General features: G+C 38.4%; 1 long non-coding RNA gene across 1 annotated transcript; it reads left to right on the plus strand.

Moving 5' to 3' along the window:
* The first annotated feature begins 334 nt into the window (after window positions 1–334).
* LOC122839972 lies at window positions 335–1,558 on the plus strand. Its single transcript, XR_006372151.1, has 3 exons — window positions 335–618; window positions 1,261–1,318; window positions 1,479–1,558. It is a non-coding gene; the product is annotated as an uncharacterized LOC122839972 (long non-coding RNA).
* The last annotated feature ends 9,772 nt before the right edge of the window (window positions 1,559–11,330 follow it).

Here is an 11,330-nt window from a genome sequence, read left to right on the forward strand (position 1 = left end):
GACAAATAACTTTGGATAAGAGATGTGAATATAATCATCAGTTTTGAAAATAAAATATGAGTTAATTGGCACCTAAGTGATCTGATGAACATTTAATCTAAGTATAACCTACGAAGGTAGAGCTGATCCAGACATCTGTCAAAGATGATGCCTCGGCTTCTCCTTCCAATTATCTCATAATAACACGTCTGAAAGCACCAGATTAAAGACCAGCTGCTGGTGAAAACTCTTTTTTTCTTGTTTTTTCATTATTTTACTTTCAGTTTCAGTTAGCTGCCAAAAGAAGAGGAATTTGCTTCATGTTTGTCCGTTGGTACTTTCTGCTGAACTCCAGCAGAGGAGAAAGATTGAGGCGGGAGCGCAAGGATTCTCCCTCAGCTGCATAAAACAACTCCCAGCAGATTTCAGACATTAAACCGGAACAGCAGGAGGCTGAGTTGGTGAAGCTGTCTGACCAAAAACCTGCTTGAGATTCAGAAGAGCCAGAAGAAAAGTCATTACAAATGGAATCAGCGACATGGTTTTTATTAAGTCTGGATGCCTGCTGCATTGTGCGAACATGAAGGGGGAACATTTTGTCCAATGAGACCAGGCACCTGTTTCTACTCCGTATAAACGGTAAGGTCAAATATTTCAGATTTTCTTTTACCTTCTTTTAAAAGTTACTCTTAATTGATTATCTCTAAAATAACAAATGAGATTATAAATACTTTCGTATTTAAAAAAAACAACTTCTAAAACCTAAGCAATTTAAAAATATAACAAAGAAAGGCTTTGTGCAAATTTTTCAACTATATTCTGGACAAAAAAGTTTATTGTTATTTGTTGTTATTTATGTGTCTTTTCAGCATATTATAATAAACTCAGATACAAATTTAAAGTATCTATCTAACTATAATAATACAAAAATCCAGAACAAAAAAGCCATGGTCATGACCTGACGTACCATTCTAAGCTGTGCAGGTGCTCTGTCTGCAGTGATGAAGAATCCTAGGCACACTTACTCCATTATGTTTGTGATCAGCCTTTAGTTTTCCATCTTTAGATCTACAAAGAAAAAAAAATGAGGTGCCAATAAAAAAGCATCACATCTGAACAAGTTGGACACTTTTTCTAACAACCTCATACAAATGTTGCTCTGTGTTTTCCTGTCACTAACTGAAGTATAAAAACAGAAACTACTATTTTTCTTTTACACGCTACTGTAATATTTAAGTCCGTCCTGTAAGAAGTCAATTTTACCCTTTTTTTTTTTTACAGAACTTCTTACCCTTTCTCCCTGCGAGAGACAAACAGAAGTTACAGACAACTCAGTTTAGTAAGTGATTGAGTTATTTTACTCTCGATTTTCAGTTTTATATAATGCAGTACCACAGAATACTAAACGTCTTACTAAACAGCGTGTTATCGACGTAAGGTATTTTTGAAGAGTGCCCAAGTTTGCAGCAGCCCCCTGCATTCTTCATTTTCCCTCTCAGGATTGATTTCAGACTTGGCAGCGGCTCACACTGTGAAAAGAGAAAATCCATCTCCAGTTGCACACCAACGCCCAGGGTGAAGGTTGGTGTTTTAGTTTAGTTTTTTGGGGGGGTTTTTTTTGTACTTTTCATGTGAATTTATGCTTCAGGCTCGCCAGAGGCAACCATTAATGACTGGAACAGCTACTTTCTACGCACTCGGCCAAGTGCGAAAATGGCTTGGAAAAGAGCGATGCACCGGTCATTAATGATCTATTTAGGGCCTGACACTAGCTGGCATCCCTTGGCATGACATCCTGGAAAGGTCACCGCTGTGTGAGAAAACTGTTTTAAAAGAATCACATGCTTGGCTGGACTGCTTTGGGTGCAGAGTGGCCGAAACAAGAAAGACGGATTTGGCCGTAGAGTTTCAGATGAAACAGAGAGAAAGAAAGAAAAGATGAGCGGCAACCACAAGCAGATTCACTCCCACTGTTTCAGTCGACCGTTGCTCCCTCTTCACTGCAGGTGTTTATCTCACCGCTGTGGTTTTGTGGTGGTTAATTTAAAGGGTGTTTTATTTATGGGATTATTTACTCTGGAGACGAATGAGGTGAAGATCAAAACCTTTTCTTACATTATTCCCACCGCTAAAGGGAATGCGTCTGGAATGCAACAAAGAAATGGGTTTCAGTGCATAACAACAGCAGAAGAAGGTGTGTGTGCACCTGCATGTAAGCACTAATGATACCGCTGATAATCAGGGTTGCTGTTTTTCCTGCTTATCATACAGATACATCTCAATTAATCAGTGTATCATCAAAAAGTTAATCTATCTCATCTTATTTCAGCAAACCAATTAAAAAGGTGAGAGTGATGAACACATTTGATTATGAATAACAGCTCATAAAAACCTAAAATGAAGCCTCTCTGGAAAAGTGTATTATTGCTATCAACTAATATTTTATTATGCTGGTCTATTTTAATATTATTAATTACATTCTCAATCATAGGGAACTGTTCAGCAGACAGTCACTGATATATTCTACAAACAGGCTTTAAAGGTCTTTTTCTAAACATTTGATTCTCTATTCAAGCATGCTGATGGAAAGTTTGCTGGAAGGAAAATTGCAAGCCAGCTGGTACAATCGCAGCTTTGAGATTATCATAAAGCAAAATCTGCTGAAGAGTTTGGGGGAGTTTAGCAACTTGTGGACTGAATCTGAACTCAGATCTTCAAGACTCAACAGGAAAAAAAAGGGGGTATTTTCTACAAGAACCCAGAGACGCCAGAAAACAACAATGCAGAGGAGCTGAAAGACATTTTAAGGAGATGAGCTCCTGTGCAGAGCTCCTTGTAACTCAGACATAATGTCAGAAGTGTCGTTCCTGAGCTAAAGAGAAAACAGGAGAGGAACAGAATCCAAGGTCTTTGAGCTCCACTGTGAAGTTTCCACAGTCAGTAATTTAAGCAGCCATGTCATCTGCTGGCACGGGTCCACTGGGTCCACTGGGTCCACTTATTGAGTCCAAAGTCAGCTGAGGCGTTTACTAGGAAACTGCTGGTAGATGACTCTGCTGACAAACTATCTGAGGAAACTGACTTCATTTTTCAGCACGACCAGACATTTGTCCAGAAGAACCATTGCCCGCTGTAACAACCGCGGTGTCAGTCTGCTTGACTGGCCAATATCCTCCAGAAACCCAACAGAGACTCAGTGGGATGTTTTTAAAGAGGAATATGAGAGACACCAGAACCAACGATGCACATGAGCTAAAGGTCATGATTAAAACAACCTGGACTTCCTTAACTACTGATGGTTCTGCTTCCTGCCCCGCTGCACAATCATACAAATCAAATCAAATCAAATCAAACTTTATTTGTATAGCACCTTTCAGCAGCAAGGCATTTCAAAGTGCTTCACATCAAATCAAACACAAAAACACAATGCAACATAGAATCAACAATAAAAACACAACATCAAGTCAGGTTCCGTCAATAAATTTGCAATTGATTACGTTTCAAATACAACTCTAAACAAGTGGGTTTTTAGTTGAGATTTAAAGGAAGTCAGTGTTTCAGCAGTTTTACAGCTTTCTGGAAGTTTGTTCCAGATTTTTGGTGCATAGATACTAAATGGTTTTGTAGAACCTCATTTGGTTCTACAAAAGACCACACAGAACAAGGTATGCTTTCCAGCAGACATTTCTGTGTAAAAAGTAACTTTGCATTTGTCTTTCTTAATACTAAATTTTTGGATTTTTATTAGGTAATAAAGTTGGAACTCAAATTGCTACAATAAATTAACTTTCTTCTGCTATTCTCAATTATTGAGATGACTGTATTTTCCAAAGCAAATAATCTGAAGTTTTATTTACAAAGGTAAACATAAGAGAGCTGACAGATTCTCCAGAGTCAAAAAAAAGGGGAAAAAAACAAAAAACAAAAAGAAGATAACAGTCACAAATGAAGCAGTGACAAACTCCCTCAGGGCAGAATGTTAATAAAAATAAAAAAAAGTTAAACATAGCGGTTAACATTTACAAACAAATGAGCATTTTACTTATTCATGCATACATTTGAATTATATTGTAAAATTCTGCAAAAGCAGAAATCCAGACTGTCGACTTTGCACCCTGAATTTGAGACCTGAGTAAAACAGTTTATGAGTGTTAGATATGAAGTCACTTAAACTCAGTGTAAACAAGAGAACTGAGAGGAAGTGCACTCAAGTGACTTCGTAGAAAAAAGGAACTAATACCGTCGACCGTTCCACTGAAACTGTTTGGAGCAAATGTTACTGATGATTAAATTAAATGATAATTTGAGTGTTTTGTAGCAGGTGATGGTGCTTTGAATAATAGTTTCAGTCTTGTTCTTTTGAAAATGTCTACCTGAAATGTGTTGTACATATTTGTCATAATGGATTTGACCTCCTTACAACTATTGATGAGGTTATAGAAAGAAAACAAAAAAGTGGTCAGTTTTAGTCTTTAAATACGCATTCAGGAGAATCTGCTTTGCTTTTCTAAACTTATGCTCTCCTGAAGCTGTACAAAATAGACCGAAATAAGAGGATGTCATACGATGACAGGGAAAGATGTGATTTAAATTAGTGTTTTTAGGCCAATTTTTATTGGTCACACTAAAAGACTGCATTAAAAACTTCCTCAAGAAAAAGAAAAAGACGACATGAAATTTTGTGGAAATCAAGTTGTTTTGTTCTTTCGTGTCAATTCAAGATCTTCTCAAGGCACTTTCCAAAAAAATTTCAATTTAATTCAATCAAACATTCATCCCAGTTGATCAAATTGGCTTCAAATGTTTTCACAGCAGATTGCATCGAGTCACAGACGTGCAGCGTTCAGTCCTCCAGCTCAGCACAGAGAGACAGGAGACAAGAGGTTGAGATGCGTCATTGTCTTCCCAAATATATGGAGCATGCATGCAGCGACAGTGGAAGGAAAAAACTCCCCTTTAGCACAAAGAAACCTCCAGCAGAGCCTGGTTCCACGACTGACTTTGGGTTTGAGTGAACACACAAGAAAGAAGCAGTGACCCAGGCGCACCTTCTATGTTAAAGAAAACTAATAAGTTAATAGCAGGAGAAGGAGGATGTTAAATTGCTGGCAGCAGTATCTCAGCCGATGCCCTCCTCCAGGAAGGTGTTACATCTAAACACAGCGCCAGACCAGATGTAGCAAGAGAAAAACACCGAGAGAAAACACAAAATTACCGGCTGAAATAAGAGCAAATACGGCAAAATTGGAACGACTGGAGGACTCACCAGAGATAAAACCATTTTAAAAGACTAAGCTTTCTGTGGTTATGAAACAACCAGACATTTTCATAAACTGCTTATAATTTGATCATCAGTGTCACATCAGATATGCCTCATGACTTGGATTGCATAAAAGTTCCCTGGGGATTTCCTCAGCTGAAATGTGCAAAAAGACAAACAAACAAAAAACACAGAGACCTAGATTCTCAGCTGTTATGTCTATGTTGTTTAATACTGATAAAAAAAAAAAAGCAAAACCCAAACTCTGCTGGGGACCTGATTGTTGCTGCTAAAGGGAGTTCAGCCACATGAAAGAGCAGCATGGCCGCTGCCCCTTTCGCTCCCACTGATACACCACAGAGAAAAAGCTGAATAAGCACTAAAGCTGGATGAAAAACACGACCTTAAGGTCCAGTTCATGTGCAGCAGCAACCCCAGTCAGCCACTAGAAAGCAGACATCTGCATTCTGCTGGTTTGTTATTCTTAAATGCAACATGTGCAGTTCTCTGCTTTTAAATGGCCACATGTAAAACTTTTTCTTTTCTTTTTTTTTTTTTAGCTATTTGGACAATCCCCCGAAATATCATGTTCTCCATCTGCGAGAGAAATGATGTTTGTCATAACGGCAAAAATAAGCTTCCTGTTCAGATAGGACATGATCAGCAGAATGTTTGCAGACCTCAACATAAACTTCTGTTATCTGACTGTGTGTGTGTGTGCGTGCGTGGGTGCAGTTCTACCAGCCCTGGTTTGGCTTCCTTTTGGTGATAAAATCTATGTATGTTGAAAAGCAGCTGCAGAGCGGTTAGGGTTGGGTAATACTTTAAGGTGGGTACAGTTATAAGTTACTTACTGGCCTAAATCCAAACAAAAGGTGATTAGAAAATAACTAATTGCTTTTAGTTAATTTTGAATCACTTTTCATTTTGGATCTGAGTTCACGGTCGTTGGTACCGTAAACTGAAGTTGCTTCTAGATTGTTGGAAAGGAGCTGGATGCTTTGAAGGTTTTCATTTTAAAATGATGTCCAAAAGAATTACTATTTTTGTAATTTTTCACAAAGCCAATCTGGAGTGACTACTTTTATTTAGGAAATAATAGGTAGGAAAATACCTACCTGGATGGATATTATAAAACTTTATTGTCCACCACGGTGGAAATTTTCACTCGGCTGTCCAACCGTAAAACAAACAACATTCATATAGTAAAAATGTCAACAATTTGTGAATAGAAGAGAACACCTTGGATGCTGTAGAGGTAAATGTTGTAATTAAGTTTAGCTTAATTCATTCTCTACACATAGGATCAAACTTCTTTATGCAATGGACAGACATCACAGGACAAATGTAAAATGCAGTTTGTATGAAAATTACTTATTAAAGCAAAAAAAAAAAAGCAGTCCAAAGCACCTTTAATCTGTATGGAAACTTATTGCTGTGATGATTATTATAGTACAATCAGATGATAAATGGATATCATTGCAAAAACATGTTTGAGGTTTTCCTCATCAGATATTTCAACCTCCATAACGATGGTTTCACATGAAGACAGATGTCTGCCTACCCAAACATACATTTCCCTGTTTGAAGCATTACTAAATCTGTTTCCTGTGTGACTTCCTGGCCGCCTGGAAGAACAACAGCCAGTCACAAGGGTTACAAATCAGTGATCACGAGGCAAGTGAGAGGGTGGAGTACAGAGGAGGGGGTGGGGGGGGACTTCTGAACAGATGGGGAAACAGAGAGTGGAAAACAGCCAGGGGTGTCAGGGCAGTGATATATGGGCGAGTAAAACAAGCAAGTGCAAAAGGTCGACAGACGGAGATCTGAATGCGTAGCGGAGTCAGGACCTCTAGAGGTGGAGGAGGAGCAGAGTCAAAAGGAGCAATAAATAAACTAACAATAGAGGCTGCTGGGGGAAGGAGAGCTCCTAGGTCTGTGCGCTCACAAAGTGGAGGTGAGGAATGCTGTTTGGGGGCTACTATGGTTTACATCCCTGTACAGAGATAAACAGCTTTGACAAAGCTTGGTGATAAAAGTATGTTTTATTAGGATAGGTGATAGGTAGAGCCTAAGTAGCAAGAGATTGGGAAGAAGAAGGAAACGGGTTAATCTCATAGTAAAAGTCTAACTGCTGTACAAATATTTGACATTAAAAAATTGGTTACAGAGGTACTGAAAAGATTGGAAACTTGACTCTGGAAGAACATGGCATTTTGGGAAGAAATTGCGAAGGAATTGGTTAAGTTGAGGAGATGTGTTTAGGTCATCATGTAAAAATGGAAATCATGAACATCCACTTAAATTGACAAACCAATAATCTAATTCCAGCTCACAAAACACAGGATCAATCTGTTAAATGCAAACCATGGCACACTTTTGTTTTCTAACTGGGAGCTTATTGATGCAGTTTTTTTCTTGGTATTGATCATTTTTCCTTTCACTAAATCACGCGTTAGCTTTCTAAGAAAATCTTTGGTTTATTCATGCTTTAGGCCGGAAGTGGGGGAAGTATTCCACTTTCATCAGCATTTGCAATTAAGAACACACTTGATCTTTACTTGCAACATCACAGGAAGACAGAGCTTGCTCTTCAGCATTTGGAGGAAGCCCGGCTGAAACATGTGGAGCCATCGGCAGCAACCAGTGACAACTAGGATGGATGCAGCGAGACAAAAGTGACAGATGGAGAGAGAAGCAAAAGAACACTCGATAACGTATCCCGATCTGCAGTGAGATAATGACAAATGGCCTCTATTTGGAAATGGCAGCACGATTTCCCTTTGCAAGGATTCCTGTAGGTCCAAACCGCTGAGCTTGTCTTCATTTCTCCCTTGAGCTTCGTCCTTTTCTCTGTTCCTCCTCTTCATTCTGTCTGACTTCAACGGTTAACATGTTAAAAGGATTAAACCCAGCGGTGTTAAATGATTCAGCAATGTGAGCAGGAGTGCTTCTCCCTGGTTTCCGTCGCTGCTAAGCTTTTTTAAAGCAGACCCTAAATATTTTAAAGTCTGTACTGCAGCTGTTAATGAAATTGTGCAGACTTTTTGAGGAGACTGTTCAAATTTGGGGGACATAAAATCATTTTATGTGCGTTTTTTATGCATCATGCAGATATCAGATTATTTACCTTGAACTTTCTGAAGTCTTGCTGTTGAGGAGCTTACCGAGATACAAGTCGCTACATCAGAAAATAAAACTGTGAGACGAGTAGCCATTTTTGATTTATTCAAACAAATCAGAAAGCAATTCTGTTAAAATTATTTTAATAGTGATCCTGAACATTTTACATCTCAAACAGCCTGCGTGTGCAGCTGATCTCTCTCCTTAACACTGCGCAAGTGCGCAGCAACAAAACCATAAGAAACGTGGTGAGGAACTATAACCCTCTGAGAGCGAATGGGGAAGTTTGCGTGTTCCGCAGAAGAAAAACCTCGGGGCTGAAGAACGTAAAAATGCATCAACACAACGAATCTAATATGACGTTTAAAAAACAAACACTTGATGAAGTTTGGCGACATCGAGGCTCACTGCAGCCAAAAGAAAATGTAAATCCGGAGCGGCCAGATAGCAGGTAAAGCGGCGCACAGTAACCAATACTCCCCCGGAAGAGCATAAAGGTCAGAAAGCTAAACAAATAACCCAAAAAGTAATTTAAGTCTTCGAGCTGGCGGTGTAAGACGCTGGTTCTGCTTCCTCTGTTGGATAGTTGAGTAATATTTCACAGACGTAGCTTCGTTTCTGCTCCACCCGCAGTGGTCTGCTTAAAGCTGCAGCGTGTAACTTAAACAAAACAAGATTTTTACATACGTATTATAACTTTCGCTATGTAATAACATAAGATAATCTCTGGGAAAAAAATAGATCTCCTCTGCCTCCTCCGTGTGTTCTGCATAATTACTCAGAAAAAGCCAATCAGAACCAGCATTAATCAGCTAGCCATGCTATCGGGAAGTTTTAATTTAGTAACTCAGGATTGTATATTTTGATGCAACCTGCATTTAACTCTGAATTAATATTTATTTTTTCTTGACATTATTTGGTACTGAAAGCCTTACTGTTAAATATTGTAGTACTGATTGAAGGTTTTTCAGTTGTCCTTTTGACTGAATAGCTTCTGTATTGTGCCTGCAAATATTTTGTAATTTATGTCTAAATTGGGTGAATTTATTGCCAGTTAATTTTTCCATCTTGTCACATCACATAGCAGCGTTTATACCTCGTAGGATCGGTTCCACAAGTAAGTTACGGCCAAGCGCAGACCACCCTAAGGGAAGGAGATTAGGGATATATATACACACACAACTGTATAACGATGATTAAGTAGGGCCCGCACCTTGACTCAAGCCCAGGGGCCCACACCCTCCTAAGTGGCCCACCCCTGGTGATCAGTATCGGAATCAGCAGCAAAAAACCTGATCGGAGCATCCGTAATCATAAGCTTTTAAATTTAGTATAATATATGACTTAGTTTTACCAGTTTACAATGGAAATCACCATAAAATCTTAAGAAAAAAGATTTTTTTCATTGTCCATTAAAACATTTCATTTCTCATGAGACACAAGCAGATGGGAGTAAAAGAAAGCGGCGGCGTTTCAACCACTAAAGAGTACCTCCTGTTAAATAATCCTTTAATTTTGTGATATCTTTTAAAATAAAGAAGAAAAGTAGGACTAATAATAAATCTAGAGCCTTTTTTGTGTTATTTGAGACCTTTTGATCTCTGACATTGAGCTCATAATGTTCTCTCTTCAGTAAACAGCTGTGCTGCTGCTGTGGGATTCTTCCTCATTTCTAACACTCACAAGTTTCTTTGTTTTTCCTTATGACCTGAGTTTTAACAAGGAGAAATCTTGGGGAACATAATTTTGCTGCAAAATGGGATATAATATTCTTTTATTCCATACTCCCTCACACAACTACAGTTTCTTAGCCTTCATGTTTTGTCAGTACAGCGTGTTGGAAAGCATCTAAACTATGTAGTCACTTTTTTACCTGCTTTTTTTTCTGATTTAAAGTCATATAAACATAAGCTTTATTGCCTGGAGAGAAGTTGCAGCCTGTAGCGTACATTTCCTGCACCAGTGTTTTCCCTTTGGTATCATATCCTGCTATTTCTCTACGCTCCAGCTTTGCTTTTTTTTGTTTTTTATTTGTTTTATTTAATCAAACGTCTGGACAGTGACAGATCATCAGCACCTTGCAGCTGGTAATTTTCTCCATATTGGGATTCAGTGCCATTTTCTATTACCTTCCTATGGATACAGTAAAAGGAGGAGAATGTAATTCATCTTGGCAAACATTAATTTTCTTGCTCTCTTTCCCACCTGCACCAGGGTTTGTAGACTTAGCACCCATTTCTGATGCTATCCTTGTTTGGATGGATTTCTGGCTGCGCTGCAAAGGAATCGTAAGTCTGCGAGTGCAATCAGCAGGAGAGCAAGTGACAGAGTGGCACAATATCTTATCTGGTTTTCCTGTGGACTGTGGCGAGTGTCCTGCTCAAGGACTGGAGATCCATTCTTTATCAGCAAGGGCAAAATATTTCACTATTACGCAGCACACAAAGCTATCACTGTCTGTAAAAAAGAAAAACAATGTTTACAAAATTTACAACTCAGATTGTGATTTTTATCATAAGACCTTGGATTCTTGAAAACTAATTTCACATTTGTAAAATAGCTCGTTGTGCATAACATACAGTTCACGCTCAGTTAACCGGGATTAAGTGAGTTTGAGTTATTGCATTTATTGGACCACATTATAACTAAGTATGAATAATTATGTAATCAATTCACACAATAACTGTGTGACCAAATAATTAGCACTGTTGCCTTACAGGTTCAAATCCCTGAGGGTTTTGCTGCATACAATTGCAGAATTTCTCCAAGAATACCATAAATGCCTTATGCCTTAATACGCCTTAGGAGTGACATGCATGTTTTTTTTCTTTTGTCAGTCATGTGACCTCCTGAAAAGTTTACATGGATAGAAAATGTGTTCTTTAACAAAAATGACACAAATAAATATTTGTATATTACCTTCCAGCTTTGTAAAAGTGCATTATGCATAAACATAGATTCCTTTTTA

The sequence above is a fragment of the Gambusia affinis genome, linkage group LG11, assembly GCF_019740435.1.
Source record: "Gambusia affinis linkage group LG11, SWU_Gaff_1.0, whole genome shotgun sequence".
Lineage (NCBI taxonomy): Eukaryota > Metazoa > Chordata > Actinopteri > Cyprinodontiformes > Poeciliidae > Gambusia > Gambusia affinis.